Consider the following 25,666-nt stretch of genomic DNA (forward strand, 5'->3'; position numbering starts at 1 on the left):
TCGCCTGTTCCTAGTACCAAAGAAGGGGAACACGTGGAGACCAATTTTGGATTTATCTATCCTCAACACTTATCTGGACATTCCCAAGTTCAAAATGTTGACGTTGCAGCAGCTTTTACCTCTGCTGGGCAAAGATCATTGGATGGTAACTTTGGATCTCAAGGAGGCTTACCTTCATGTTCCTATCAGACTAAGTTGCAGGAAGTATCTGCGTTTTCGAGCTGGGACTTCTCACTATCAGTTCTCTGCATTGCCCTTTGGCTTATCTACTGCCCAGAGTGTTCACGAAAGTTCTGGCTCCAGTGATAGCTTTCTTCAGGCTAAAAGGAATACAGATCTATCCTTATTTGGACGACTGCCTGATTCTGGCTCAAGGAAGGGAAGAGCTTCTTCATCATTTGGAATATGTGATAGCAGTGCTAAGATGCCTAGGGTATTCTGTGAACGAAATAAAGTCCAGTCTAGTACCCTCTCAGGACATGTGCTTTCTGGGTGTGAGACTGAATACAGCATCCCAGATGGCCTTTTAACCCCGGACAAACAAAAGAGTCTATCCCTTTACTTCCATCAACTATCTCATCAGTCCGGGCTGACTGCAAGGACAGTCCTTCAAGCCTTAGGGTTCATGGCATCTTGTATTCTGGTGCTTCCCAATGCCAAACTGCATATGAGGAAGCTACAATGGTATCTCAAAATGTATGGACACAGCACTGCCAGGATCTGGACACTGTCATTCAAATAATACCTTGCATTCAAAAGGAATTTTTGTGGTGGGCTCAGGAATGTCACCTACACAAGGGACTCTCTGTGACCCGCCAGAGGCGAGTCAGATTTTAACGACAGATGCCTCAGACAAAGCTTGGGGAGCTCATCTAAATGGAAAGTGGATACAAAACAAGTGGCCTGTCAGACTACAACATCTACATATCAACATGAAGGAGATGTTAGCAGTCCAGTTTGCATTAATAGCTTTCAAGGAATTACTTCTTCCAGGGCAGGTGTTGATTCTAACAGACAACACAACTGTCATGTGGTACATCAACAAGCAAGGGGAACGATTCTTATCCTCTATGCAGGCAAGCAATGATTTTGTGGGAGACTGCTCTCAGTTTACAGCTCAATCTTCAGGCAAGGTTTCTGCCAGGAGCACAGAACTCCTTAGCAGATGTGTTGAGCAGACGAATTATGGAACCCCACGAGTGGAAATTGGATCCTCATGTATTTCAGAAATTGACAGTGTCATGGGGAACTCCAGACATAGATCTGTTCGCTTCTCCACTAAACCATCAGCTGCCAAGGTTTTGCACGAAAAGGTTTCATCCCACAGCTTGGAGAGTGGATGCTCTTTCTTTCAATTGGAGCAATCTTCATGTGTATGCCTTTCCACCTCTGCCTCTCCTCCCAAAGGTACTTCTAAAGGTCAGACAGGACAAGCCGAGGATGATTTTAATAGCTCCGGATTGGCCTCGACAGCACTGGTACCCATTACTGAGAAGTCTGGTACGGAAGCCTCCATGGCCTTTGCCTTCGATTCCACACCTGTTGTCGCAGGAGGACAGCCATTTGCTAAATGTCAAGCTTCACTCTCTGCACCTAACAGCCTGGCATATTCTGTTTTGAACCATAGTAGGCCTCCACTTCCTCAGCAAGTTTTGAATGTTATTTTGGAAGCTAGAAGGCCTAGTACAAGGAAAGTGTACGCAGACAAATGGAAGAGATTTTTATTTTGGAGTGCAGCAAAAGATTTTGATGTTTGAGCCTAATTTGTGTGTGGCTCTTCAATATCTTACTGAGTTACTAGACAAAGGTTTGTCTTTCTCTTCTATTAAAGTTCATGCTGCAGCAATTTCTGCTCACTATGATTGCGACCCACCATTGTTTTCTCATCCTTTGTTCAAGCAATTTCTTAGAGGGGCAAAGAATATAAGACCCCCACGAAGAGCTCCTACTCCTGCTTGGGATCTCAATTTTGTGTTGGAGAAACTCACTCTACAACCTTTTGAGCCTGCAGCTACTGCTGAGTTGAAATATTTGTCATGGAAGACTGCTTTTTTGTTGGCCATTACCTCTGCAAGAAGGGTTTCTGAATTGCAGGCCCTTATGGCGGTTGAGCCTTTCTTGATTTTCCATAAGGATAGGGTATCATTACGTACTAATCCTTCCTTTATGCCTAAGGTGGTTTCTAGTGTGGCTTTAAACCAAACTATTCATTTGCCTACTTTTTATGCAAATCCCCAAAATAAAGGGGAAAAGATTTTGCACACTTTAGATGTACACAGGCAGTTGCGTTATTATTTGGACAGCACTAAAGGGTTCAGGCAGTCCCAGCAGTTGTTTGTTTCTTTTGCTTTGAGTTCTCAGGGCAAGCCTGTGTCAAAACAAACTATTTCTAAGTGGATTGGGTTTTGCATTGCTTTCTGTTATTCCCATCATGGCAAGGAGATTCCAGCTGGGATTAGGCCTCATTCCACTAGGGCTACTGCCACTTCAACAGCTTTTTTGAGGGGGGTGGCAACCAAGGATATTTTGGAGGCAGCTACTTGGAGTTCAGTGCATACTTTCTCTAGGCATTATCACCTGCCACTTTACTCTAAGTCCAGGGCTGGTTTTGCCACTGCTGTTTTGCAGGGCATTTTGGCAGCTCCTGCTTCCTTGTAGTTAGCCATCCTGCCTTACCTCTGCTTTGGGATTCTACCCAAGTGTAAGGACTGCAGCAATGTGAGATGAAGAACATAGTACAGTTTTGTACCTACCATAAATGTAGATGTTCGAAGATCCACATTGCTGCAGTCCAATTTACCCTCCTTCCCTCTGTAGTTAGAGGTGGTTGTGTGGGTTGGGTTGTACATATTGTGTATATTGTATATATTGTACATATAGTTAGTGCAAGGTTGGTTGGTTGTTTGCTGTCTTTTGGTTTTGACCTTTATTTTTAGGGTCTTCTGACATCTGGGGCAAGAAAAGACTGAGGATATGACGTCGGTCATGCGCATTTGTACCCTGACGTCCTGATGTCAGTCAAATGCGCCCTGACCGACGTCAGCCTTATACTTTGATATTCGGGCCGACCGAGGACAGCGGACTACCCAAGTGTAAGGACTGCAGCAATGTGGATCTTCGAACATCTACATTTATGGTAGGTACAAAACTGTTCTTTCTAGTGATGTTATGGTTTTAAGTGAAGCATTATCTGTTGAATCTCAGATTAGTCCAGCTCCTAGGGTGAACATGGATAGCGAACCAATTGTAGTTCATTCTGTTCAAACAACTCCATTTGAACAGGTAGTGAGGAGGAAGATTCATACCTCCCAGGTTCCTGGGATGAGTAGGAGTGGGACCAATATTATTAATAGTTCTAGTACAGGCTCTGACTACCCTTCCAACAATGTGTTTGATATTAAACATCCTTTCCCTATCAGGTCAGATTCCAGGGAAGGGAGAACACGCTCGATGAGCAGAGGGAGACAGAAAAGGAAACTGTCTCCCCAACGGTTACAGAACCAGAATATCAAGAAAATGTGGGAAGGGAAACGGATGACATAGTGTTTAATCTATCTACACATAAACTTACTATAGATGAGATAAATGCCGTATCTAAAGGACTGTCATTTATTCCCACTACTTATAGTAATTTTGAGGAGACTTTACGTGATTTCAAGTTGTTCATACGCAATTTGTCATTGAGAATAGAATTCAGAGGTGATAATAGTGTTACCAATAATCATAGTATTAAAAGACCCAGTACATATACCCCCCCTTACATCCCTTACTAGCAGCATATAGTAAGTTAGTAGAAGATGATCTATACAGGATGAGAAGTTCTTGTAATAATTATAAGAGGGGTAAGCAGAATCTTGCACGCAAACAGAAGGAGGCTCTACACAGTTTACGTAATAATACCATGATTACTATCAAATCTGCTGACAAGGGAGGTGAAGTGGTAATTATGGATACCTCTAGGTATCAAGAAAGCATGTTTGAAATGTTAAGTGATACTGACCACTATATTTCCATTTCATTGGAAGCAGTTAACTGTTTGACAGGATACATGGTATGTTGAAAGATTTATTTAAGAGCGAAGTCATAGATTTTAATTTGTTTAGGTTTTTGGAAGTTGTACACCCACTCATACCGGTTATCCAGGGACTCCCAAAGATGCATAAAAATAGAGTGAATCCACCTTTAAGACCCATTGTAGCTGGAAGGGGTTGGTCCACTGAACCGCTTTCCATTTATATAGAGAATAAACTGAGACCAATAGTTAATGCTAATGTATTCATATTAAAGGACACTAAACAGTTTTTGTTAGATTTATATAATTTTATTGCTTTAACATCCTCCAATCAAGAATATATTTTTGTTACGATGGATGTCCAGTCTTTATTTACAGTGATCCCTAATTTAGAAGGGATAGAGATGGTGGGTAGCTACCTAAAGAGAATGTCAGACATAGATGGCATAGAGATAGATTTGTTAATGACTTTTTTGGAAGTTATCTTGGAATCAAATGTTTTTTGTTTTAACAACAAGATTTTCTTACAGAAGGATGGCGTGGCTATGGGCACTTCTTGTGCCAATAGCTATGCCAACCTTTTTATGGCAGAATGAGAACACAGGTATATGTTTCAGATGACAGGTTACAATAGTTTTGTTCCATTCTATAGACGTTTTGTAGATGACCTGTTCCTTTTATGGACAGGTACATCTGATGAGTTGGATGAGTTTGTGAGAGAGGTGAATTCTGTTACCAGATATCTGAAGTTTACAGTTGATTGGTCTTTAGATAGGATCCCTTTTTTAGATATATATGTAGAGAAGTTGGGAAATGGTATGATCAATACTGGGCTATATAGGAAGCCATGCCATAAGAATGTCCTGTTGTATCGACATAGTATGCATCCTGGATATGTATACAGTAATATTGTCAGAGGACAGGCTATGCGTATCTCTAGATACAATCCGACAGATTTAGATTTTAAGAATGGACTAGATGATTTACAACAGAGGCTAGGAGCACGTAATTATTATAGTAGAGATTTTACTAATGGGATGCTAGATATTAATGAGTTGAGATCTAATGTAGCAGCCCCTTATTTCTCCACTAGGACTAATGACTATGTTCCTTTGGAAGGTAACATACCCAGAGGGGAATGGAGTCTAATAATACAATCTTTCCAATTTTTTATACTAAAGATGTAGGAATTATAAAAGATGTAGATGTTCTTCATCTCACATTGCTGCAGTCCTAACACTTGGGTAGTCCGCTGTCCCAGTCGGCCCGAATACCAAAGTATAAGGCTGACGTCGGTCAAGGCGCATTTGTCTGACATCAGGACGTCAGGGTACAAATGCGCATGACCGACGTCATATCCTCAGTCTTTTTTGCCGCATGGTCCGATGCAGAAGCAGTATTGCGAGTGCAGGTTGGTGTTCTGAAATTTTCTGAAGTCGGAGTTTCAGACCGAATCAAAGTTGGCTAAGTACCCCGTTGGGGAATATTTTGGTTTTTTCTTGCCTCAGTATTTAACCGGATGTCAGAAAAAGTGAATAACTGTATTTCTTGTGGGAAACAGATACCTCATAGAGATTACCATACCTTGTGTATACCTTGCTTAGGGCCTGAGCACGACGTTGTTGGCTGTCGCTCTTGTGCTAGATTTAACAAACGCACTATTAAGAGAAGATTAGATTGTGCCAGGTTAGTTTTGGGAAGCGTTGTAATTACAACATGCCATCGGATGCTCCGGCGCCCGCTTCTAAAAGCGCAAGGACAAAGCAGCGAAGCCTAGGGTGGAAGTACCGTCTGTCCCGGACGTTGGTTCTTTAGAGGGCTCGGTGGAGCCGGTGGTTCTACCAGAAGTTCCTTTGGATTCTCAGGGAGAGACTTTACTGTTACAAGATGTGTCCTCTCAGGAGGTAGGCCAGGCTGAAGGGGCTTCTCAGGTAGCTGTTCTCCCTCCTTCCTAAGGTGGTTAGGCCCTCCCTTCTGTTTCCAAGGCTTCTTCTAGAGGCAGGCCAGGGTTAACTTCAGTGGGGTCTCCCCTAGTTCTTCAGGGTCTCTGCCTAAGAAACATATGCTTAAAATGGCAGAAGATTTGATTACTATGATTAGAGGTTCTATGCCCCCTGATAAGAGGCCTAGGGTGGAACCTGAGCTTGGGAGTTTTGGGCAGTGTTCGAGGCTTCTGAGTCTTGCTGAAGACTTGCAGGAGTATCCTCCTTATTCTGATTCTGATGTAGATGATTCTACTCCTTGCTTCTCCTCCTGAGGATTTTTCTTTTTCAGAGACTCTTCATTCCATGAGGGAGCATTTTAAATGGGAAGGTCAAGATTTCTCTGATTCCAGGAAAAGGCTTAGGGAATTTTTGTTTCTACCCCAGCATAGGCCTTTGGCTATACCTCCTGTTCTGGATGTGGTAGAGGATGTTTTTGCAGAGGCTTCCCTGAACCCTGATTCTTTGCCTCCTGCCCCAGTTAAACCGGATAGGTATTATAGGGTGTCTGAAGCTCATAAGTATCTTTTTAAGAGTCCTAGGGCAGGCCCAGAAACTGTTTCTCAGGGCCCTAAAGGTGTTAAGGCTTCTGTTAAAAATCCTGTTCCTTCTGATAGAGGCAAGGGCTTTGGATAGATGGGGAAAGAAGGTGTATACTTCTTCCACTTTAGCCATGAGGGCTTTGAATTGCCAGTTTCACATGTTGAAATACCAAAATTATCTCCTTTCACAATTGAAGTCTAAGGTAGATGCTCTGGCGGAAGGTATTGAGTGTAAAGAGTTGCAGGATTTAGTTCATGTTTCTGAACAGGTGGGTAAGCATTCCTTGCAATGTGGTTTTGATGCTGTACAGGCCTCTTCGAGGGTGGCAGCCACTGGTTCTGTTCTTCAGGCACGCCTGGCTGAGGGATCAGAATTTAGCTGAACATGTAAAGACAAGGATTTTAGATGCTCCTTTACAATCTGATGTGTTATTTGGTGCCTGTGGAAGCAGTTTTAAAGAAAATGGAGGACAAGGCTAAGTCTATGCAGACTGTTAAAGATTTTTGCAGGTTCAGCCTCCAAAGTTTAGTAGAAATTGGCCTACTAAGGGGTGGACATATCCTTCTTATGATTCTCAGTCTAGGGTAGGTCTAGATGTGGTAGGGGCAGAGCTCAAGGTTCTTTTAGGCCTAGAACAGGAGTTCACCTGCCCAGTCTTCTGGTGAGGGCAGGGGTCAGTCCTTTCGTAAAGCAGACCCAATGACCTGCCTTTTCAGCTGCCAGAGCCTTCTCGTCTGGCAGCACCTTTGGGAGGAAGGCTGGCACTTTTCAAAGAAAATTGGAGTGTTATTACCCAAGACAGATGGGTATTGGATATCGTTCACCACGGTTACAGGTTTTATTTCCATACCTTGCCTCCTTTCAAAGGCATGCCAGACATTCCTCCTATACAAAGAAAAGAGGCTCACAAGCAAATTTCTCTGTTACTCCAGATAGGGGCCATTCAGCCGGTTCCTGTGCCAGAAAGGGGCCTAGGATTTTATTCTCGCCTGTTCCTAGTACCAAAAAGGGGAACACGTGGAGACCAATTTTGGATTTGTCTATCCTCAACACTTATCTGGACATTCCCAAGTTCAAAATGTTGACGTTACAACAGCTTTTACCTCTGCTGGGCAAAGATCACTGGATGGTAACTTTAGATCTCAAGGAGGCTTACCTTCATGTGCCTATCAGACTCAGTTGCAGGAAGTATCTGCGTTTCGAGCTGGAAATTCCCATTGTCAGTTCTCTGCATTGCCCTTTGGCTTATCTACTGCCCAGAGTATTCAGAAAAGTTCTGGCTCCAGTCGTAGCTTTCTTCAGGCTAAAAGGAATACAAATCTATCCTTACTTGGTCGACTGTCTGATTCTGGCTCAAGAAAAGGACGAGCTTCTTCAGCATCTGGAATATGTGATAGCAGTGCTAAGATGCCTGGGGTATTCTGTGAACGAAATAAAGTCCAGTCTAGTACCCTCTCAAGACATGTGCTTTCTGGGTGTGAGACTGAATACAGCAGCCCAGATGGCCTTTTAACCCCGGACAAACAAAAGAATCTTTCCCTTTACTTCCATCAACTATCTCTTCAGTCCGGGCTGACTGCAAGGACAGTCCTTCAAGCCTTGGGGTTCATGGCATCTTGTATTCTGGTGCTTCCCAATGCCAAACTGCATATGAGGAAGCTGCAATGGTATCTAAAAAATGTATGGACACAGCACTGCCAGGATTTGGACACTGTCATTCCAATAATACCTTGCATTCAAAAGGAATTTTTGTGGTGGGCTCAGGAATGTCACCTAAACAAGGGACTCTCTGTGACCCGGCCAGAGGCGAGTCAGATTCTTACGACAGATGCCTCAGACATAGCTTGGGGAGCTCATCTGAATGGAAAGTGGATACAAGACAAGTGGCCTGCTAGACTACAGCATCTACATATCAACATGAAGGAGATGTTAGCAGTCCAGTTTGCATTACTGGCTTTCAAGGAGTTACTTCTTCCAGGGCAGGTGTTGATTCTAACAGACAACACAACTGTCATGTGGTACATCAACAAGCAAGGCGGGGCACATTCTTATCCTCTATGCAGGCAAGCGATGATTTTGTGGGAGACTGCTCAGCTTGCAGCTAAATCTTCAGGCAAGGTTTCTGCCAGGAGCACAGAACTCCTTAGCAGATGTGTTAAGCAGGCAAATCATGGATCCCCACGAGTGGAAACTGGATCTTCATGTATTTGAAAAATTGACAGTGTCATGGGGAACTCCAGACATAGATCTGTTCGCTTCTCCACTAAACCACCAGCTGCCAAAGTTTTGCACGAAAAGGTTTCATCACACAGCTTGGAAAGTGGATGCTCTTTCGTTCAGTTGGGAAAATCTTCATGTGTATGCCTTTCCACCTCTGCCTCCTCCCAAAGGTACTCCTAAAGGTCAGACAAGACAAGCCAAGGATGATTTTGATAGCTCCAGATTGGCCTCGGCAACACTGGTACCCATTACTAAGGAATCTGGTAAGGAAGCCTCCATGGCCTTTACCTTTAATTCCACACCTTTTGTCTCAGAGGGACGGTCATCTACTCAATGTCAAGCTTCACTGTCTTCATCTAACAGCCTGGCATATTCTGTTTTGAACCACAGCAGGTCTCAACTTCCTCAAGTTTTGAATGTGATTATGGAAGCCAGAAGACCTAGTACACGTAAAGTGTATGCAGAAAAATGGAAGAGATTTTTATTTTGGAGTGCAGCAAAGGATTTGGATGTTTCTGAGCTTAATTTGAGTGTGGCTCTTCAATATCTTACTGAGTTATTGGACAAAGGTTTGTCTTTCTCTTCCATTAAGATTCATGCTGCAGCAATTTCAGCTCACTATGATTGTGACCCACCATTGTTTTCTCATCCTTTGTTCAAGCAATTTCTTAGATGGGCAAAGAATATAAGACCCCCACGTAGAGCTCCTACTCCTGCTTGGGACCTCAATTTTGTGTTGGAGAAACTTACTCTACAACCTTTTGAGCCCGCGGCTACTGCTGAATTGAAATACTTGTCATGGAAGACTGCTTTTTTGTTGGCCATTACTTCTGCAAGAAGGGTTTCTGAATTGCAGGCCCTTATGGCGGTTGAGCCTTTTTTGATAGGGTATCATTACGTACTAATCCTTCCTTTATGCCTAAGGTGGTTTCTAGTGTGGCTTTAAACCAAACTATTCATTTGCCTACTTTTTATGCAGATCCCCAAAATAGGGGGGAAAAGATTTTGCACACTTTAGATGTACACAGGCAGTTGCGTTATTATTTAAGCAGGACTAGGGATTTTAGGCAGTCTCAGCAGTTGTTTGTTTCTTTTGTTTTGAGTTCTCAGGGCAAGCCTGTGTCAAAACAAACTATATCTAAGTGGATTGGGTTTTGCATTGCATTCTGTTATTCCCATCATGGCAAGGAGATTCCAGCTGGGATTAGGCCTCATTCCACTAGGGCTACTGCCACTTCAACAGCATTTCTAAGGGGGGTGGCAACTAAGGATATTTTGGAGGCAGCTACTTGGAGTTCAGTGCATACTTTCTCCAAGCATTACCACCTTCCTCTCTATTCTAAATCCAGGGCTGGTTTTGCCACTGCTGTGTTGCAGGGCATTTTGGCAGCTCCTGCTTCATTATAGTTTAGCCATCCTCCCTTACCTCTCCTTTGGGATTCTACCCAAGTGTTAGGACTGCAGCAATGTGAGATGAAGAACATAGTACAGTTTTGTACCTACCATAAATGTAGATGTTCAAGATCCACATTGCTGCAGTCCAATTTACCCTCCCTCCTTCCCTCTGTGTTTAGGGGTGGTTGTGTGGGTGGGGTTCTATTTGTGTAAATTTGTATATATTGTACATATATTAGGTACAGGAGTGTTTGGTGTTTTTTGGTTTTGGCCTTATCTTTTTAGGGCCTTCTGACATCTGGGGCAAGAAAAGACTGAGGATATGACGTCGGTCATGCGCATTTGTACCCTGACGTCCTGATGTCAGACAAATGCGCCTTGACCGACGTCAGCCTTATACTTTGGTATTCGGGCCGACTGGGACAGCGGACTACCCAAGTGTTAGGACTGCAGCAATGTGGATCTTCGAACATCTACATTTATGGTAGGTACAAAACTGTACTTTAAGACACATTGGCATATTTTATCAGTGGATCCGACTATAAGAGATGTTATAGGAAGTTTACCTAAATTTGTATATAAGAATAAAATGAATTTGAAGAGACTGTTGTGCTACCCAAGAGATAGTAGACAGGATGGCCATAGTGAATCTTGTTCCACATCACCTTGTAACCATTGTAATTTTTGTTTTCTGATTGACTCTGATCCTATATTTATACATCCTTCTGGTTTTGGTGTGTTTACGTTTCGAGCTGAAGGAAATTGTATGTCCACTGATGTGGTCTATTTAGCTACTTGTGTGGGATGCTCCTCATTCTATATTGGCAAGACAAATAGGTGCCTGAGGGATAGGATGCGTGAGCATACATACCATATTAGAATTAGATCAATGACCAATATTAGAATTAGATCAATGACCAATGCCCTTGCAAAACATGTCACAGAGAGAGGAGAAGGACATAGTTTTAGGTTTAAAATAGTGGAGAATATATATAGGAGTATTAGAGGAGGGGACATTAAGACTTTTACAGAAGCGAGGGAAACTAATTGGATCATGAGATTCAGGTCTGACATTAGCCCTGGATTAAATGGTAAGGTTCCCATTCAACCTTTCCTAAAAATGAGGAAATTAAGGGCTTAGTTATAGTTCAGATATGCATCCATTTAGTTCTCACTATTTACATATTTACATCCGTACTCATATTGCACGTTTAGGGTGTAGTATGGCTTGTTTTCACTTTTATTTTTATTTTATTTTCATATCCATTTATGTGTTCATGTCTGTATATATATTTGTTTAACATTCATATACATTTTAGGTATGTTATTTATGAATTGATAATGCTTTTAGTGTATAAACTATTAAATATTATAAACTATTAAATATATATTAGATATATGTGAAGGTTTTCGAATAGATAAATTGATTATTGTGTATATTATTGATTTTAGATGGGTTGGAAGTAATAACTGAAATAATTGATTCTTTCACTTTAAGAATGGCTTTTTTCCCGCTATTTTTTGTATTTAAACTGAAGAGTGAAATGTTTAGTAGGTCTGAAGCCATCTGGTGAAAGCGCTAACCTGCTTGTGATAAATAAATCATATTGTTTTTATACTGAATTAGTTGCAGTACTGGCTATTTGTTTGAATACTGTGGACTACTGAAGTATTGAGGATTTATCTGCCTTGTATTGCTCTTGCCATTTGAACATGATGGTAGTTGCAGGTCCTGTAGCTGTCTGTGCATTTCTCTAGAAAATAAGGTTGGGGACTCTATGTATCCCTGGGGCAATAGAGTCCAAGTATATTGCTGACCTTTGTAGGTAAATGCAAACAAATACTGACTGTCAGGATGTACTGGAATAGAGAAAAAGGCTGATGAAATATCTATGATTGTAAAACATTGTGCAGTAGGTGGGCTATAGCTCAAAATAGTAGCTGTGTTCGGTACAGTTGGGAAGACTGGTAAAACAGCTTTGTTGACTTCATGCAAGTCCTGCACAAATCTGTAAGCTTGTTTGCCAGTTTTTTTTACCGGTAATATTGGAGTATTACATGGGCTTGTGGTGGATACTATGATCCCTTGCTGTTCTAATGCAGAAGTAACAGGGGCAATACCAGATATAGCCTCGGCTGTCAAGGAGTACTGTGGCACTCGTGGTAACCTTGCTCCTGGTTTTAGGGTTATTTTTACAGGAGTAGCAGAGGTCAAAAATCCCACATCATTGTCATGAGTAGTCCACAGGTGAGAGGGTAAGGAATGTAAACGCCCGTTTCTGTCAAAATCTGATTGAATACCCATGGTGTGTACAGTGATAGTTTCATCTAAGGCTGCCAGGGTACTATCCTGTTGATCTTAAGGTACTTGGAGATAAACTCCAGCTGTGCAAAATATAGTGGCCCCCGTTTTGCAAAGCAAATCTCTTCCTAATAGATTTAATGGTGCTGAGGGTCCAACTAAAAATGCATGGTTATCTTGTAGAGGTCCCAAAGTTACTGGGACTGGAACAGTTTCGGAATACTCAATAGGTATACTGGAGATGCCTATTCCTCTAGTTATTTTGTCGGAGAGGGGAAATTCATTGCTGCCTTGCCAGCTAGCATGGATTTAGTTGCTCCGGTATCAATCAAAAACTGATATGGTTTATTTTTAACTAGTAACATAACATGTGGCCCATCCTGGTCCACAGGAATAAAAGGGCATAACTGCTGCTGTTTCTGTTCAGGGAACCTTCATTGTGGTTGCTGTCTGTTGGACGGAGTCCAGTTAAGAGTTCCACTGATGTGACGTATCAGTGGGTGGGGTAGGTTGTTCAGCTAAATATGGACATTCATTTCTCCAATGGCCTACTTGGCCACAGTTGAAACACACTGGTTACTGGAATTCTGGGGTGGGGCCGACTGTCCTCCCTGCCAGTTTTGTCTGTTCTGATTTCCTGCTCCTTGGTGTCCACCCCTCCCTTTCCCTCATCCTCTACCTCGCTGACCAGGCGGTTGGCCAAAAGCGTTACACATTTGGATTTGTGCTTTTACTAATTTATCTTGTAAATCCTTCTTTTCTTTAGCCAGGTGGTCAGATAGGTATTGTACCTGCTGAATTAACTCATGTAAGCCTAAACTAGGCCAGTTTAAGCATACTGCCGTTAACTTGTCCCTCACCTGAGGGCGTAACCCATCTACAAAAGCAGCTGACAACCCACTCTGTGCCGGTCCTTCGGTGGGCTCTGGGTACCCGGAATATGCCTCGAAGGCTTCAGTGAGACTTTTTAAATATTCGTCTACAGGCTCATCTTCTTTCTGTATGACTGATTTAATTTTCAACCAATTGGGGGTAGGTGGCGCTATTACAGTCATAGCATCGACTATACGTTGCCTAACCGCCTCAAACCCATTTTCCCCTCATATATTGTGCTTCGGTATTGGGGTAGGAACATTAGCATGATCCCAGATTCGTTTCATCAGATCAGCTGGGACGCCGTATTGGAGGACTGCTCTAACTTCTTCTATGGTAGGATTTTGCAAACAAATATGTCCTGCCAGTACGCGTTGAAACTTTGCTGGGTTAGTACGAATGGGTGGGAGTGATTTAGTAATGGCTTGAAAAATCAACTGCTGACCACGCCCTAGGTACTACTACTGTTGCTGGTTGTTCCGCATCCCTGGCATGTGCAGGGTTCGGAACTTATCTCAAGGGAAACATTCTTCCCTTGTCTTATTCAGAATCTGAATTGGGGTTAAATTTATCAGGGCCAAAATAGCCATCCTCACTGTCTAGCAAAGCAGGAGGCCTTTTATAATACTTTCCTCGATGCAAGTACATCATTCCTTTTTCCTGATAAATCCTAGACTTCCGAGATCTGGGCTTAAAATACATTTGCATTTTTGTATCCTGTTTTATTTTACTGCGAGTAGTCATGGGTGATGCTTCTTTTTTTTATCCTGCCCTGCTGCCTTTTCTTTTTTACTAGATTGACCTCCCTCTGCCTGATCTCCACCGTTAGTGCTAGTATGCTCCCTTTCCTGCTGGCTACCACTCCCTGTTGTGGAGCTTACCGCTCCTTCCTGAACCGGAGGAGGCTTGTACTGCGGTGGGGCTGAGGGAGGTGGGGGAAACCACGGATTATCATCTTCAGATGAGTCAGGTATTTGTAATTTACTTAATTCTTTTACCGGATATAATCCCTTGAAGGGCGGTTCCTTTAGTCGCTTACCATCTGCTACATCTAAATTACTCGCAGTATGTTGTAGTTCTTTTAACTTTTCTTTTAATTTTTGCTGATTATCTTTGACTCCTACTTACCAAATCCTTTTCCCTTTCCTTTGCCTCTGACATCCAGTTATTCAAAGCTGCCCAACATAACCCTGGTATTTTTCTTCCCTTTTTTCTCACTTTTCCCTGCAAATTTGTCAGGATATTTTTATTAAAACTACCATTTTCTGGGAAGGGCGAGATCACCATTTTAGTAAGGGTGATCCACGGATTTAAAAACATGCAACTGTCCCGGGACACACACAAAAACATATAACCAGCTGGTGTACCTCTTACTGGCTCTTTTATTGTTCCCACACTCGCTCCCATAGTCACGCAGAAAGCTATACTGTGTTTTACAGGTTTAGCTAAGACGTGTAAACGTCGTTTTTCCCCACTCTCGTATCTCCTTTCACACTTATGTCGCCAGTGTTTCGTTTTAACCCACACTCTCATACTGCACAATCAGTAGCAGAAAAGAAATACATGCCACTTAACGAATGAGAGAAATCATGTCATTTCTGCATAGTTAAAAATACCAAATCTTTAAGGAAGACCGATGCAGAAAAATGAAAAACTCCGCAGAAACAGAAAAATCTGTTATGGGCCCTTTTATTAGCAGTATTTCATTCAATTCCTGACTGCTGCAGCTTGTTCTCAATTCAGATCTGAGTCACGGCACCAATTGTTAAGTTACACATTACGTTGAGAATGAAGACAAATGCAGTTTTCTCTCTTTCAGTGGTATTTATTAACTACAGTACACACGTGTGGGAGCCTCATGGAAAGTACCAGGGAGACTCCCAGAACAAAGGAATACACAAGCTTATATACTGTGAATATTGCTGACAGTACAAAAATATAAAATGAACCAATTAGATTGTTATGCAAGATAATTAACCAATCAATGATTTTACCTGTAGGCATAAAGCAGTTCACATCATATCTCTAGGCAGAGAAAGAAAATTTGATACACTTCCATATAAGGCACATTTCCTGCTTTCAGGCAGGTTCTTGTTTTTCAGTACTTTTCCACTATTCACAGTTCACTCAGAGTTCACAGTGCAAAGTACATCTTAATACATGCAGACTGTCACGTACTCAATTCCCTTAAACACATGCTTTTGCTGTTCATATTCTACACTTGATTCTCCAGAGCCTTACTCAGAAACCTTCTGAAACAGCTAGTGACAGCAACATAAAATTTTTGTCTTGGAAAATATTTTTTTCTAGTTGCCATGACCTCAGCTAAGAGTTTCTGAATCACAAGATGTTCTTCATGTTTCACTGTTGCAGTCATTACATTTGGGTAATCTGCTGGCTGGTTGCCCTCAGTCAGCCTGATTAACAAAGTCTTGGGTCCTGCGTTGGTTGCTGTCGCTTCTTCCGTGACGTCAGGGGTATAAAACACGCAGCAGATGCCATTACATTAGTCTTTCTTGCCGCGCGGTGCCCGAAGCAGAAGCAGTTCGCAAGTGCAGGTCGGCCGACTCCTGAAATTTTCATTTTCGAGTTTCAGATCCAAAGTCTTCAACTAAAAAGCTAAGTACCCCGTTGAGGAAACTTTTTTCTTGCTCCTTACCGATGTCAGTAAAAGTTAATAATTACATTACTTGTGGGAAGCAAATACCTCATAAGGATTTTCATTTGTACTGTATTCCTTGCCTAGGCCCTGACCACAACGTACCTTGCTGTTAGTGCGTTGATTAAATAAAGTACAGAACCATCAAGCGTCGGTACATTTTTGCTTTTAAATATTTTGGCTCACGCTGTAATTATCCAGAAATGTCATCTGTTAGCAATCAGACTACCGGAATACCTAAAATACGCAAAGAAAGAGACAGGCCATTGAGGTCCAAAACTGCCGACGACACTTCTCCCAAGCCAGTCGCCAGTTCGCCAGTACCCCTGATACCCGCTACTTCTGATTCGCAGGCCTCTACGGAGACCCATTTGGAGTCCGGTATGCTATGAGATGCTTCAGTTATGGAACCTGCGGATGTCTACCTTGGATGGGTCCGGAGCCGCTGTGCAGGCACCGGCTTATGAAGGTGTTTTCAGGCCTACAGATTTGTATATTAGACCGACGCCATCTTCAAACTTGAGGCCAAAATATCGACCTGTGCCTAAAAAAACGACGCCTGGGCCACATGTGCAGGCCCCTATGCCTAAAAAACAAATTATCAAAATGGCTGAAGATTTAATTACTCTGATCAGGGGTAGCCAACCCCCCACCCCCCCTCTAAGAGGCATAGGCAAGATGGTTTGTTATGAATCCTCTGAACAGGATTCTATTTCTTCTGACTCTTCTAATGAACAGGAATTGTCTATACCTACTTATGAGGACTCTAATGCAGACAATTCCATTCCTTCTGCTTCTCCCCCTGAGGATTTTTCTTTTGTGGAAGCTTTTCATACCTTAAGGGAACATTTCCACTGAGAAAGTCAGGATTTTTCTGAATCTAAAAAGAGACTTGGGGATTTTCTTCTTCCTCAGCTTAGGCCTTTGGCTATACCTCCTGTTCTAGACATTGTTGATGTTTTTTCCGAATCTAGTATGGCTCCTGATTTTCTACCTCCGGCTCCTTGCAAGCCAGACAGATACTACAGGGATCCTGCCTCCCACAAATTCCTTTTCAAAAATCCTGTTGCAGATCCTGAAACCATTTCTCAGGGTCCCAAGGGCATTAAGGCTTCTACTGCTAAAAATTCTACCCCTTCTGATAGAGATTCCAGGGCGCTGGATAGATGGGGTTAGAAGGTTTACACTTCTGCAACCCTGGCAATCAGGGCTTTAAACTGTCAATTTCATATGCTAAAATATCAGCATATCATGGGACTGCTTAAACAAAAAATGATGTTCATTTCTGATTGTGTGGAAAATAAAGATTTACAGGACTTATTGCATTCAGCTGAACAAGTTGGAAAACCTAGTTTGCAATGTGGTTTTGATTCCTTGGAGGCCACTTACAGGGTTGCTGTAACTGGATCTGTGCTAAGAAGGCATGCTTGACTCAGAGCAAAATCTGCCAGATCATGTTAAAGCAAAATTGTTAGATGCTCCTTTACAACAGAACCCATCTCTTTGGTAATAAGGCTGAAGAAGTTCTAAAAAAGATGGAAGATAAAGCTAAATCTATGCAAACTGTGAAAGATTTCTTACAAGTAAAACCTCCAAGATTTAGTAGACACTGGCCTGCTAAGAACTGGTCCTTTCCAGTTCCTTCGAGAGCCACTCAAGTCAAACCCAGACATTCCAAAGGCACCAGGTTTCCGTCCCAAGGGACTTTTGGAACAAAGCAATGGGGTGCCCCCTCTTCCAAATCTGGAAACAATACACCTCTGTATGGTAAGCAGTCTCAATGGCTTCCCTTTACACTTACCAAGCACTTACCTTTTAGCTGCCCCTGTGGGGGGGAAACTGGCTCTTCATGCAAAAAACTGGCATCTTATAACCCAGGACAAATGGGTTCTAAACACAGTATGCTAGGGATACAGATTTCATTTCCATATGTTGCCAATTCCAAACGGATGGCCAGACCTGCCCCCAAATCAGTGGGCAGAGGCCCAGAAACAAGTACTTTCCCTCATGAGCATGAGGGCTATTCAACTAGTACCAGAAGAGGAAAAGGGACAAGGTTTCTATTAAAGACTTTTCCGGGTACCCAGAAAAGACGAATCTTGGCATCCAATTCTGGACTTATCTGCTCTAAACACCTTTCTGGACATCCCAAAATTCAAGATGCTGACTCTTCAATTACTTCCTATGCTAGGCAAAGATGCCTGGTTGGCAACTCTAGATTTAAAGGAGGCTTACCTGCATATCCCAATCAGGGAATCTTGCAGAAGATACCTCCATTTCAAAGCAGGCTTCTTGCATTGCCAGTTCTTTGCACTGCCCTTTGGCTTATCTACTGCGCCCAGGGTCTTTATAAAGTGCCTGGCTCCAGTTATTGCATTTTGCAGGCAAAGAAATATTCAAATATATCCATACCTGGACGACTAATTCAGGCAGAAAATGAGGACATTCTTCTAAAACATCCGGCGTTTGTAAAAAGGCTTCTAACTTGTCTAGGCTACACTATAAACTAAAAGAAATCACAACCTGTGCCCTCTCAAAAAATTCCTGGGTGCAAGCTTGAATACAACTGCCCAGATACGCCAGAGAAGCAAATTCATTTGGTGACTTACTTCAAACAGGTGGCCACAAAAATCCTGCTTTCTGCAAGGCAAATACTGCAAGCCTTGGGGGGGGGGGGGTTCATGGCCTCCTGCATTCTTCTAATTCCATATGCAAGGTTGCATATGAGGAAACTTCAGTGGCATTTAAAAAGTCTATGGAGTCAGCATTGTCAGCCTAGAAACAATGATTCTTATCAAACCTTGCCTGCAACTAGAGTTCCTATGGTGGGCAGAGCCCTGCCACCAAAACAAGGGGCTGCCATTCACACCACCCCCTGCTACCCAAACCCTAACTACAGACGCATCAGACTATGCACGGGGGGCTCATCTGGCAGGGAAGTGCATTCAGGGCAAATGGAGCCCAAATCAAATGCACCTTCATATCAATCAAAAAGAAATGCTAGCTGTACAGAATGCACTGACAGCCTTCAAGGACTACTTTCATCCAGGGCAATTACTGATAGACAACACCACGGTTATGTGGTACATAAACAAGCAGGGGGGTACACACTCCTACCCCCTTTGCAGACTAGCCATGGCATTGTGGAATATGGCCTTGACCTATCAAGTACAACTACAAGCTCAATTCCTGCCAGGAAAGCTGAATACTCTGGCAGATGAACTAAGCAGAAATCTCATGGACCCACACGAATGGAAACTGGATCCACAGATTGTCAACATGTTGACACTCAAATGGGGGAGCCCAGACATAGTTCTGGGGTGAAGCAAAAAGATCTATCAGTTGGACAAATTTTGCACAAGAACTCATCACAAAAAAGCCTGGAAAGGTGATGCTCTAGCCTTCAGCTGGAAAAACCCATCAGTCTATGCCTTTCCCCCTCTGCCTCTGCTCTCCAAAGTTCTACTAAAAGTCAAACAGGACAAACCAAAAATGATTGATTGCTCCAGACTGGCCTCGCCAACACTGGTACCCACTCCTGCGCAGTGTCACACCTTCCACCGTAGCACCTGCCTCAGACACCTTACTTACTGTCTCAGCAGAACAACCAAATTCTGCACACTCTGCTCCAAATTTTGAATCTTGCAGCGTGGCTGATAACCTAAATTCACCCTTAGCATCCCTCAGCAAACCTGTGATGATGTCATTTTAGAGGCGAGAAGACCTAGTACTCGAAAATCTTATGCTGACAAATGGAAGAGTCTGTGCCTAGAATCAATCTCCAGGGGGTAAGCACAGCAGTGCCCAATATTCCTCAAATTTTGCAATACTTAACTGAGATGCTTCACAAGGGCCTGTCCTTTTCTTCCATAAAAATCCATGCCTCAACCATTTCAGCTCATTACAACACAGAACCCTCCCCTCTTCTCTCATCCTCTGCTGAAGCAGCATCTCAGAGGAGCCAAAAGCTTAAGACCACCCAGGAGAGCTCCAACCCTTGCCTGGGACCTCAATTTTGTATTGGAGAAGCTCACTCTCCCTCCTTTCAAGCCAGCTGCTACTGCAGACTTAAAATTTCTCTCCTGGAAAACAGCTTTCCTTTTAGCAGTCACTTCAGCTAGAAGGATTTCCGAATTAGTCTCTTATGGCAGTGGAGCCTTTCATCATTTTTCATGCAGACAGGGTATCTCTCAGGACCAATCCATTCTTCATGAGTAAGGTGGTATCCAGTGTGGCTCTTAATCAGACCATTCATTTGCCAACTTTCTTTACCAATCCACAGAACAAGGGGGAGCGAAGTCTGCATTCATTGGATGTATACAGACAACTTACGATTTTAGTTAAACAGGACTAAATCTCAAAGAAAATCTGAACTGCTGGTGGCATTTGCTGCAGGGACAGAGGGAAAGGCTATTTAACAGCAAACCATTTTCAAATGGATAAGTCATTGTATTCGTTTCTGCTATATGCACCATGGAAAAACTATCCCCCAGGGGATCAGATCCCATTCCACCAGGGCTGCATCTTCAACAGCCTTTCCCAGAGGTGTTCCTACCAGGGACAGTCTAAAAGCTGCTACCTGGAGCTCAGTTCATACTTTCACCAAACATTACCATTTACCACTTTTCTCTAAATCCAGAGCTGGCTTTGCCACTGCTGTCCTGCAGGACCTTATTTATTTTACATTTGTTGACCGGGCTAGTCTAACTGGATATATTTCCATTTTCAGTAGAGGCCCGGGGAGAAAAGCTCCAACCTAGCACAAAATATACTATACAGATGTATAACCAATAAAGTAGGAAGAAATTAGAGTACAAAAAGGAGTTTAGAAAAAGTACAATACTAAGAAGGATGAGTATAAAGGATTATATGTCTTCTTACTGTAAGATATAAGAGATGCATTAAAGTTCATTGATAGTTTACATAAATACTGGAAGTTATATTAATCTTACTAGTACCAGTTTCTGCATACCGAGGGGTACGTAGAGTACGATTGTGTATCCAGAGGCAGTGTGAAGATAGAAGTAGGGAATGGTTGAAGATTAGTCAGCGTTGCTGCAGGGACAGAACCAGTGAGATTTTAGATGTCTCTTGAGTTTTTGCTTAGTGACAGTGAAGGTAGCAGAGTTAGATCTATAGGTAGAAGGTTCCAGTTTTTTCCAGCAGTATTGGAGAAAAGGGTGTCACCTGCGAAGTTATTGGACTTACTTATGCTAGCTAGTAATATGCTAGAAGAGCATAGGGAATTAAGATTATTATAAGGGGTAATGAGGTTAGCAAGTATAGGAGTATTATTTGGTTGGTAAAAGATTTTATGGGCAGTGGTGAGTTTGGAAAAAAATCAGAATGTTAGGAAGTTCAAGCCAGTCTAGCTGCTTTAGATTCAGGCAGTGGTGAGTTCGAAATGCATTGCCAGTGGCAAATCTGGCAGTATTGTTGTAGGAGCTTGCTAGTTTGAGAGGATTCTTTTTTTTTTAGATTAGTGTAAATAGGTGAGGCGTAAAGAAGAGATGAGATTAAATGAGAATGGGCAATAGTGGTTCTAGCTGTTGGAGTTAAGAAAGGTTTGATTTTATATAAGGAGCCCATTTTTCTGTTTACTGTTTGTATGGCGTTATTTATAAGGTTATCAAAGTTAAGGTTGTTGATTGTGACTCCTAATAATTAGTGGTAGGATCGGGTAAGATAAGGGTGCCATTGTTGGATTTGACAGAGAAGTCTATAGGAGAGGACCTACTGGTAGGTGTAAAGAGTAGGAGCTTGGTTTTTTTGTTCAAAAGGAGGCAGCGTTTCAAGAACCAAACTTCTACTGAGTTGAATACTTTTTGAGTTTGTGAGTGTAGCTCAGAAATGGAGTTGGCAGAACATAAGCGTGGAATCATCGGCATATTGAATACAGGTGGCTTCAGGGATTGCTACATGAAGGTCATTGATGAATAAAGAAAAAAGAGGTCCTAAAATGGAGCCCTGAGGGACTCCAAGGGTGACTGGCAGGTGGTATGATAGTTTATTTTCCCAGAGAACTGCCTGTTGCCTATTGTTGAGGTAAGACTTAAACCATCGTATAGCTAGGGTATCCAGCGAAAGAGATTCAAGAGTATTTATAAGCAGGAGGTGGTTTACCATATCAAAAGCCTTTGAAAGGTCAATGAAGAGCGCAGAAGAGAGGATGTTGTTATTACGGTTCTTAATGGAGTCGGTGAAAGATAGAGCGGTGGTAGTACTATGAAATGGCCTAAAGCCATGCTGGCACTTAGCCAGTATGTTGTGTTTAGTTAAGTGGTCTAATAGCTGGTAGTGAATGCATTTTTCCATGACCTTTGCTAAAGGTGATAGTAGAGCTATTGGTCTGTAGTTAGAGTAATCGTTAGATTTACCACCTTTATGTAGGGGGATGATGTGGGAGATTTTCCAGATGTCTTGTATGATTCCCTCATTGATGGTTCTGTTAATTAGGATGGATATGGGAAAGGCAATAACTTTGGCTGCTTTTTGCAAATATTCTGAAGGTAACTGGTCGGCTGAAGGAGTACAAGGCTTACGTTTTAGTAAGATTTTGTAGATGAGTGGTTGAGAGGTTGAAATTGGAATGTTGGTAAAGATCCAGGTAAAGAGGTTGGGAGCCTTGTGTTATCAGTGGAAAGCTGACTAGCTAGAGATTGTATGGTCTCTGTGAAGTAGGTGTTAAAGTTGTTGGCTGTTTGATGTGGGGTATTATGATCAGCATCTTGAGGGGATGATGTCCTAGAGTGACCAGGGTGAAGGAGTCTCTTTAGGCTAGTCCAAAATTTCTGTGGATTCTTTTGGTGTGTTTGCTGTAGTTTACAATAGTGGTTCTTTTTGTCAGTGAGTATAGCTTTTTTTAGTTGTTTCTTAGCTGTCTAAAAGTTTGTTGTTCAGGGGAGGTTCTGTTAACTCTCCACTTAACCCAAGCTTTGTTTCTAAATAGAATTATTTTGTCTAGTTTTGTTTGAAAGCCAGGGGGCTGGTTTGGATTTCATTCCAATAGATCGTTTAGGTGCATGCACATCTAGAATTGCTAGAAATTTAAGAGTTAAAATATTTAACAGCCTCATCTAGTGGGAGTATTTTGAGGTTTCCAGTCACATGCATTGAGTTCATTTTGGAATAGTACAGGGTTAAAGTGTTTCTTGGTTCGTGAGATCCTATAAGTAGGGGTGTTAGAAATGTCATTCTTTTGTCTTATAATGTAAGTTAGAGTATGATCACTTAGATCATCTGGTAAGGTTCCTACATTGTAAGTATGTGGGTGTTTATTTGTTTATTAATAAGTATCCAGTCTAAGGTGCTCTTTTTTTGGTTGGTTTTGTTGATTCTGGTAGTCGAGGTGATAGTTTGAATAAAGCCATGAAGATTAATATGTGAGGAAGGCTTATTAGCGGTGAAGGTTTTCCAGTCAGTGTTGGTCACCTAATATTGTTTCTTGTGGGTAAGTTGAGGACACCCAGCTAAGAATATCTTCTATTATAGTGTTATTACCGGGGGGTAGGTTGATACAGATCACATAAAGGGATTTGTTAGGGTTGATTTGAAGTCTGGAGATGAGGACTTCAACCTTACTATCCAGAGGGGGGTTATAAGTTATAGAGGAGATCTGTAGGCCATTTTTATATAGGAGTGCCAATCCCCCCACCCTTATGTTTTAATCAGTCTTGTCTCAATATGTTATAGCCAGGGGGGATAATTTTATTATCCTTAGTTCCAGGTTTTAACCAAGTTTCTGTAAGGCAGAAGATGTCAAAGGAGTGACCATCAAGGAGGGCATGAAGGTGGGCAATTTTGTTGTTGATGCTGCAGATATTGAGATGTGCTATTAGTAGAGAGTTGGTGAGTTTGGTCTGGGTTGGAAGGTTTGAGGGTGTGGTGCGGTGAATATTTACTATGGAGGCATTGGTTGGGCCAGGATTAGGGTGGATGTCCCCATCCTTTAAGGTAGGGTTCTTTAGCTTAAATACTGGGTTGTGTGAATAGTTAATTAGAAGTTTCCATTTTCTTAAGAGGTTGTTGTACTTAGTGTGTGCATCGATGCTATTGAGGTAGCATATAGCAAGGAGTGGAGATTATGTTAATGTGTATATGGGAGTGTGAGATCATGAATGCTTGTTTGTTTTGGAGGGAGGTTATGGTGGAAGAGATTAGACTTTTCAAAACAGGTTACGAGATAGGCAGAGGTGAGGGTAGGTAAAATATGGTTGAGTATTAAGTTGGTTAGGATAACTTTCATTGTGGTTTGCATATTGTTAGGAATACCTATACAAATACAATGGACGTAGACTGGAATAAGATGAGGAGGAACTGGTGACAGTGGGAGAGACTTAAGGAGAGGGAGGAGTAGTGCTATAGGGTATAGAACAGCACTATAAGTAGAGATACTAGAGAGAGTTAGAGGAGGAGGGTGTAGCTAAGTGGAGTAAGTGGTTGGGGCAATTGATTGGTTGGATGAGAGGGTGTGGTTTAGGAAGTATAAGTGTAGGACCACTGGGGGTGGGTGGGATTTGGGGGTAGGGGAGCGGAGTGAGCCCGCAGGGCGAACGGAGTGGGTTCAGAAAAGAAGACTGGTTTTCCCTATCAGTGATAAGGGAGTTAAGTCCAAAGTAAGGTACCTAGGAGGTGAGAGACTAAAATAGCAGAGTGAAAGGATAGCTGACTAAGGGCTGTTACAGACACAAAGAAATAGGTTCAGGAGTAATAGAGGTAAGAGGGAGGCAAAAATAAGGTTTAAAGGCTAATGTCAAGGAGCAAGGTAAGTGAAGTATAAATAGGTAGATCTACTGCCAATTAATGGTTATTGCAGGTAAAGTAAGTAGACTACCAAAAGGGTTTTAGACTAGGGGATGGCAGAGGTGAGAAGAATAAATATATAATTTACAAGCAGGGGGGGAGTTTTAGGAGAGTGGCTAAGTACGGTATAGGGAATGTGAGTATGAGACAATATGGGGGGGGTTAACTCTAGCAGGCAGGATGTATTATAATAAGAGACTATGGCTGCTGATAGTCCTGCAGGGAACGCTCACTTAAAGACAGGAGTTTATTGCAATTTAAGACAGTAGGAGTATGTTGTACATACTTCCAAATAACTATTCCTGCTTCTCAACGCAGTAAAACATAGGGAAGACCAGACTCTTTCCAATCTGAGGAGTAGCAGCTTATATCTGGTCCTAATGCTGTATAATTCCCTCCACCCAACCATAGCTTTGGGAATCTACCCAAATGCAATGACTGCAACAGTGAAACACAAAGAACATAGTACAGTTGTGTACACTTACCATAAATGTAGATGTTAGAGTGTATTCACTGTTGCAGTCCTGGTTACCCTCTCTCCAGCCCCCTATTTTTCTCTGGCTATACCTCAACTTTCTTTCACTATGCTTAAAAGCCCTTTTGGTATATTTGCTTTTGGTTGGAGGTATATTTTTTGTGTGTTTAATTTTATTTGCTCCCCATTTGGGGGACACGACATCTGGGGCAAGAAAAACTAATGTAATGGCGTCTGCTGCATGTTTTATACCCCTGATGTCACGGACGAAGGGAAAGCAACCGACGCAGGACCCAAGACTTTAATCAGGCCGACTGAGGGCAGTCTGTCAGATTACCCAAATGTAATGACTGCAACAGTGAATACACTCAAACATCTACATTTATTGTAAGAGTACACAACT

General features: G+C 42.3%; 1 protein-coding gene across 1 annotated transcript in view; it reads left to right on the top strand.

Annotated features, from left to right (window-relative positions):
- The window catches only part of EIF2S2 (eukaryotic translation initiation factor 2 subunit beta), a gene marked incomplete in the record, with an annotated part of 541,218 nt that overhangs the window by 270,669 nt on the left and 244,883 nt on the right, over positions 1-25,666 (top strand).

This window comes from Protopterus annectens, chromosome 12.part0 (genome assembly GCF_019279795.1).
Source record: "Protopterus annectens isolate FY-2018-M chromosome 12.part0, PAN1.0, whole genome shotgun sequence".
NCBI classification, from domain to species: domain Eukaryota; kingdom Metazoa; phylum Chordata; order Ceratodontiformes; family Protopteridae; genus Protopterus; species Protopterus annectens.